Below are 7,294 nucleotides of genomic sequence, written 5' to 3'. Positions count from 1 at the left end.
TGTCTATCCCACCATGGCCATCGCCCACGAAGGACTTGCCTCACTAGCGGTAGATCTTCACGAAGTAGGCGATCTCCTTGCCCTTACAAACTCCTTGGTTCAACTCCACAATCTTGTCGGAGGCTCCCAAGTGACACCTAGCCAATCTAGGAGACACCACTCTCCAAGAAGTAACAAATGGTGTGTTCATGATGAACTCCTTGCTCTTGTGCTTCAAATGATAGTCTCCCCAACACTCAACTCTCTCTCATAGGATTTGGATCTGGTGGAAAGAAGATTTGAGTGGAAAGCAACTTGGGGAAGGCTAGAGATCAAGATTCATATGGTAGGAATGGAATATCTTGGTCTCAACACATGAGTAGGTGGTTCTCTCTCAGAACATATGAGTAGGAATTGTGTGTGTGTTCTGATTGCTCTCTCCACGAATGAAGAGGAGGTGGAGGGGTATATATAGCCTCCACACAAAATCCAACCGTTACACACAATTTACCAATCTCTGTGGGACCAAATCAGAAAACTCGGTCGGACCGAAATAGTAAACCTAGTGACCGTTAGGAATTTCGGTGGGACTGACATGCAACTCGGTAGGACCGATTCGGTTAGGGTTTGGGCATAATGTAATCTCGGTGAGACCGATTACACAAACTCGGTGAGACCGATTTTGGTAATAAGCTAACCAGAGAGTTGGTCAGGTAAACTCGGTGGGACCGATTTGCTCTTTTGGTTAGACCGAAATGTTACAAAAAGGAAACAGAGAGTTTACATTGCAATCTCGGTGGGACCGATTTGCTCTTTCGGTGAGACCGAAAAGTTACGAAAGGGAAAAAGAGAGTTTGCAATCCCATCTCGGTGAGACCGAGATCCTTATCGGTAGGACCGAATTGCTAGGGTTTGGTAGTGGCAAATGACATGTGAAACTCGGTGGTGCCGGATTGAAAGAATCGGTATGACCGAGTTTGGCTTAGAGTTTAGGTCATTTGTGGCTATGGAAAAGTGGTTGAGGATTTTGGAGCATATCACCAAGCACATAAAGCAAGAGGCTCATTAAGCAACACCTCATCCCTCCTTGATAGTATTGGCTTTTCCTAAGGACTCAATGTGATCTTGGATCACTAAAATATAAAATGAAGAGTCTTGAACTTTTGAGCTTGAGCCAATTCTTTGTCCTTAGCATTTTGAGGGTTCCACTTTCACATCCATGCCATGCCAATCATTGAGCTTTCCTGAAATAATCATCTTGGAATATCATTAGCTCAATGAGCTATATGTTGTTATGAATTACCAAAACCACCTAGGGATAGTTGCACTTTCAATCTCCCCCTTTTTGGTAATTGATGACAACATATAGATCAAAGCTTCGACAAATTATAATAATCATGAAATACATCGTCGCTTGGAGAAGTATGTGACAAGTAAGAGCTCCCCCTAAATTTGTGCATATTTAAAATTTGCTTTGGACTGCAAAAGCACAAAGAGTTAGAGTCATGGGTTACTCTTCCATGTCGCATACATCTTGGTGGAGCGCTCAAAAATGATAAGAAAGAAATACATGCACTCATCACCAAGAATAGTGAGTGATCACATAAGATGGATAGAATGATAATATTAAGCAAACATTAAGTGTAGCTTATGATCAAACACATGATCATCGATGTCTCACACAGATAAGGGCATAGTATCTCACACACAAGCAAATAAAGTTCGGAAAACCACCAAATAAAGCAAGAGAGAATAAAAGCAACACTCTCTCTCGAAGCCTATGATCTATACATTTTCTCCCCCTTTGGCAACAAGTTACCAAAAAGTTCCTAGAAAATGCATAGTGCTAAGTCGACACTCAGGCTTGATCTTCAGGTGGTGGTGGCGTCCGGAGCACTCCAAGGACGAAGCCTTCAGTAGACGTGGTCGGAGTCGAGGCTGAAGCGGACGCTGGAGCTGGTGGAACTGAGGCTGTAGCTGGTGCAGATGTGGTGGCTCTGGTGTCAGCAACTGGCACTGCGGACGACCTCGGACCTCGTGGCACTCTGGCAAAAGCATCAGTTGTAGTCTTGCCTCTCCTCTCATTCATGTCATCCTGGAGCTGCTCCATGGCAGTCTGTATCTCTGTCACCTTAACATCCAAGTCATAGAACTTCTGTTCCATGATCCTCTCTAAGCTTGCCTGGTTCTGAGTCAGGGTGGCTAGTCCTTGCTCAATCCGTAGGGTGGATGCAATCAAGTAACCAAGCTGCTCTTGTTTGGTTTTCAGGAAATATTCAGATGCCTCTTCTTGAGTAGGCATCTTGGCAGCTTTCTCCTTCCTCGCCTTCTCCTTCTTGGCTTGTGCTTGGACAGATGATGGCTCATTCTCAGTCATGACCACTTGATTATCTTCAAAATCTGGACGGATGGGCAGGTGTTCCTTATCCAACAAGTATATGCCCGTGCCCATCTTTGAGTTGATGAGCTCCTGAATCTGTGGGGCATATCCACAGCTCCTCTTCTGGTCTGCTGCTGTCCTCTTGATTGTTTCTACCATAAGACTCATGACTTTGAATTTCTGTGGCACATCAAAAATATGAAGCAAGTTGATCGCGTGGCCCTTGATCATCTTGTGATCTCCAGACTTGGGCAATAGGGTGTGCCTCAGAATCTAGTTGATAGTGGGCAGTCCTGATAGAAGATAATGCACTGAGCCAAACTTGAACGTGTCAAGTGCTTCATTTGGGATCTCCTTGTACATGTTGGACATTGAGTTATGGTCCATCTTCTTCTTGGCATAAATGTCCAAGTCATCCTCATGCTCTTCTGGGGCATTGATCAGCTGAGCCCATTCAGCAACTGTGGACTGGTATCTCGTGCCCTCTGACATCCATACAATTCTGCCATCTGGATAAAAATGGGCTGTGGAGTAGAACTGCATGATGAGTTCCTCGTTCCACTTTGTGAGCTTCTGCCCAACAAAGTCCTCTACTCCACACACCTTAAAGCTGTCCTGCACTCCAGGGTAGTACTCTTCGTTGTCCTTGATATACTGCCAATCGACCCATCTCATATCGCAGACAATTGGCTTCTTGTCTAGCAGCACTGTCTCATAGAAATCCTGCTGCTCCTTGGTGTGAAACCTGTAGTCAACTGCAGTCCTTCTCCTAGAAGCATATGGGTCTGCTTCTCTCCACTTCCTCAGCCCTGAATCTCTCCTGAGCTTCATATCCTCAGCCACAGGATGAGCATCATTGTGGTCTGGGATCTTGGGCTTGAGCTTTCTAAGGACATTCTCTTCCTCTTCCTCTGCAGCTTTAGGCACTGGGGCCTTGTTCTTCTCAGTGGCTGGGATGCTTCTTGTGTTCCTCTTTGGCTTTGGCTTTGGAGCTGGCTTGGCCTTGGAAGCAGCTCCCCCTGATTTTATGGCATCTCCCATTAGCTTGGGTGCCTTGGGTGCTGGTGCAGCTACCTCTTCTTCTTCCTCCTCATCTTCCATGATGGAAGCTTTGCCAAGCACTCTGGCTACAGTTTTCTTTACCCTTTCCTTCCTCTTCTTGCCTTCAGCAGCAACTGGCTCTGTGGGTGCAGGCTTCTCAGTTGAAGCTCTAGCCTTTGACATAGGCTGCCTGCCTGTTGGCCTTTTGATCTTCAGCGCTGGCTTTGTGCCCTGAGCTGGCTCAACTCTTTTGGAGGTGGCTTCCTCCTCTGCCACATAATCCTCATCTTCTGAGTCTGAGGTTCTCTTCTTTCTCTGACGTGTGGCAGCTTTAGGCAGATTGCTGGGGGCGCTCCTGCTGCCATCATCTGAGGAACTTGAGGGACTAGTGCCCTCACTCAACTATACTTGCTGCTCTAACAAGTTCTGGCTGTCACTTTGGTCTGACATGATGCAAACTCTGACTGCTGACCCTGTGAATAGGTTATAGAGGAGATAGAGTGGATGAGCATCACAAAATGCAGAGATTTTTGCAAAAGAATAATTCAAAAACTTAGTTTTAGTTTCCCACTGAAATCATCTCGGATCTACCAATTTTCAAACTCGGTGATATCGAAGCAGTTTTGGAACCTAAACTAGTGAACTCGGTCAGACCGAGTCATAGTTCAGTGGCACCGAGACTGCTAGGGTTTCACAGAGTTCCAAAATCGGTCACACCGATAAGTAATTCTCGGTCAGACCGAGTTTCACTTGTGCAATGGCATAAGCCAAATCGGTGGGACCGAGTTTTTCGACTTGGTGGGTCCAAGATGGTTTCGGCGGAAACCTAACCCTAAAATTTTCGAATTAAACCTAATCTACGAGTTCATTGACTGGATAGGAGTTTATCAAACGTGGCAAGAATCATGATGATCACAATGTGTTAGGAATTGGATTGGAGAATAACACAAAGATCGAGTCCATACCCTAGTTCGGCGGAGACTCGCTACGGCGGCAACGGTGGGGCAGAATTCCCGTTGACGGCGACGGAGACCAGCGACTAGAGGCGGCTGGCGGCGAGGAGACGATCCGGAGACCAAGTTGGCAGAGCAGGCTATCGCGCGGGCAAAGGGGTTCGGAGAAATTTCCAAATTTTGCCCGTGACTATATATAGCCTGACCCTGTCGGTGTGACCGAGTGGAACAACTCGGTGGCACCGAGATGCAAAACTGTATACAGTTATTGCAACTCGGTGTGACCGAAATGTTCAAATCGGTTGCACCGAGATCAAAAACCTAGATCAACTTAATGATCTCGGTAGGACCGAAAGTAGGATATCGGTCATACCGAGAATCACAAAGAGGTTTTGGAAGTTTAAGTCTATGACGAATTGGGGACTCCGAGCGCTCCTCACACAGAGTGGTTCGAATCTGACTTGATCAAATTTTGTGATGCAGCATGAATAGAGTTTGAGACGAGAAAAGCATAGATAGCTAGAGGAGGTTCTTAGGCATTCTTGTCCATCCACTTGGCAAAAGGAAATAAAACCAAACAATCAAAACAACAAGTGGATGTCCTCGAATGAGTAAAATATGCAACCAATCGTGCTCACACAATAAGATGGCAAATGAAATATGTGGCAAAGCATGCACAAACAATTCTAGCATCTATCAAGCAATTTGCGATGACTAGGTCATCTATATATGTGTATATTGACTTAGGAGTCAAGTGAGAACACTTGATCGTAGGTCATACTCATCATTTAAGCTCAAGTGGGGTTACCACTTTTACATAAAGCATTGTTGTATTCACATCTTTAGAGTTGCTTTAGCTCAAGTTTTTAGAGTAAAGCTCCCCCTAGATGTGATATCCCCCCTAAGAGGGATGAACTAACCTTGGGTTTTGTCGATGATGACTTCATGTAGATGTTGAAGATGTGGATGCTCAATGTTGATGTAGATCACTTGGAGCTATCCATTTGAGTGAATTGCACTTTCAATACCTACATAGGTTATTCCCACAAGGAACAAACAAGGATATCCATAGACATAGAGTGATGCACACACAAGATGATTTCTATGAAAACTTTTAGGTTACCTTGTCCCTTGTCTTACCAACAAGAGGGTTTGTGACTCCTTGAACTAGTGCAAGATGTGGAAGTTGATTGCACTTGTTCTTGCCAAAATTATAAGAGTGAAGTATGTTGGCGGAGTCACCCTCAAGAACTCTCTAGTTCTTCTTCTTTTGGATCCACACCATCTTGATGGGAATCCTTGGAGTTGTAGTTGTACTTGATGAAGTGGAACTTGAAGTAGTCTTGGGAATCCACTTGACTAAGGTCTTAGGAGCTTCTTCAAATGCATCAATTTCCTCTTGAAGCTTGTCCTTGCCTTTTTGCTTGTAGTCTTGTGGTGGAAGATCATCTTGAGCTTGTGTTCCCTTGAAGGAAGTATCATACTCCTCTTATTGAGGAACAAACTTTGTCTTGGGGTATTGATCTTCTTCCCACTCAACTCCATTGGCATTGAACTTTCATTCAAAACCAACACCTTGATTCTTCCGGTGCATTCCTTGCTTGCGCACAATTTCCTCGAATTGCTTACTCCCAGCAAGGCTTTTGTACACTCCTTTCTCTATAATTCCCTTCAATAAGCTATTTTCTTGCTCAAGTGTAACTTGGCTAAGAGAATCATTAGTGGAATCAAGAGAACTACAAGAAGCAACAATATTAGATTTAGCATGATTATTGTTACTACTAGAGGAAGAATCTTTCTTGTTCTTGTTACTAGACTTGACTTGAGGCATGTAATTGGATAAGAGTAAACGCTTGGCAATGTAAGAAGAACTTTTCTTGCGAAGATCATCATTGATTGCCTTTAAAAACTCATGCTCTTGCTCAAGATTGAGCTTTTCAAAGCGTAACTTCTCATGAGCTTTTAAAAGTTCTCGATGATCTTCGAAGATAGTTTCATGAGCTAACTTAAGAGTGTTTAGTTCTTTAGTTAGAGCCTCAATCTTCTCCTTATCATTGTCATTCGTTTTAGCATGATTAATTGATGTTTCACCATAGTACTCATCACTAGAGTTGTCAACAAGCAAATCATCATCACCTAACAAGTCATCTTCATCACTATTAAAATCAACATACTCGGGGTGTGTTACCTTAGGACCTTTGGCCATGAAGCATCTTCCAATTCCTTCATTTGGTGAGTCAAATATGTCGTAGGAGTTGGTTGACACAAGTGCTAGACCGGCAACACCTTCATCTTGAGTATCTTCGGAGTCGGAGTGATAACTTCTCTCGGAGTGGCTGTCGGAGTCGGAGCCGGATACCCATTCACCAACATGAGCTTGATGTCTTCGCTTTGTGTAGCTCCTTGATGATTTTTCCTTCCTTTCCGAATCCTTGCTTCTCCGTGAGTATCTCCGTTCATAATGATCATCCCTACTCCTTCTCTCTCTTGGTGGTGATTCTTTGCTTCTTATTTTTGGAGAATCTTCTCTTCTCTTGTAGGGAGTCGTACACTCATTGGAATAGTGTCCGGGTCTTCCACAATTGTAGCAGTTTCGCTCTCGACTAGAAGATCTTTTTTCATTGTAGGACCTTGGCTTGAAGCTTCTATCTTTGCTTCTACTCTTGTAGAATTTGTTGAAGTTCTTCACCATTAAGCTCAATTCTTCATTGAAGTTTTGTATCTCACTTGATGATGTAGGGGCTTCACATGAGGCTTTGTAGGCACCACTTGATTTGTTGTGTAGTTCCTCTTTATCCTTAAGTGACATCTCATGAGCAACAATTCTTCCAATCACCTCCGTTGGCTTGAGATCTTTGTAATTGGGCATCATTTGAATCAATGTGCACACGGTATCATATTTTCCATCCAAGGCTCTTAGGATCTTCTTGATGATGAATCT

This window comes from Triticum aestivum, chromosome 4A, assembly GCF_018294505.1.
Source record: "Triticum aestivum cultivar Chinese Spring chromosome 4A, IWGSC CS RefSeq v2.1, whole genome shotgun sequence".
NCBI classification, from domain to species: Eukaryota; Viridiplantae; Streptophyta; class Magnoliopsida; order Poales; family Poaceae; genus Triticum; species Triticum aestivum.
The sequence above is the reverse complement of the archived record's forward strand: the minus strand, read 5'-3'. Positions refer to the sequence as shown.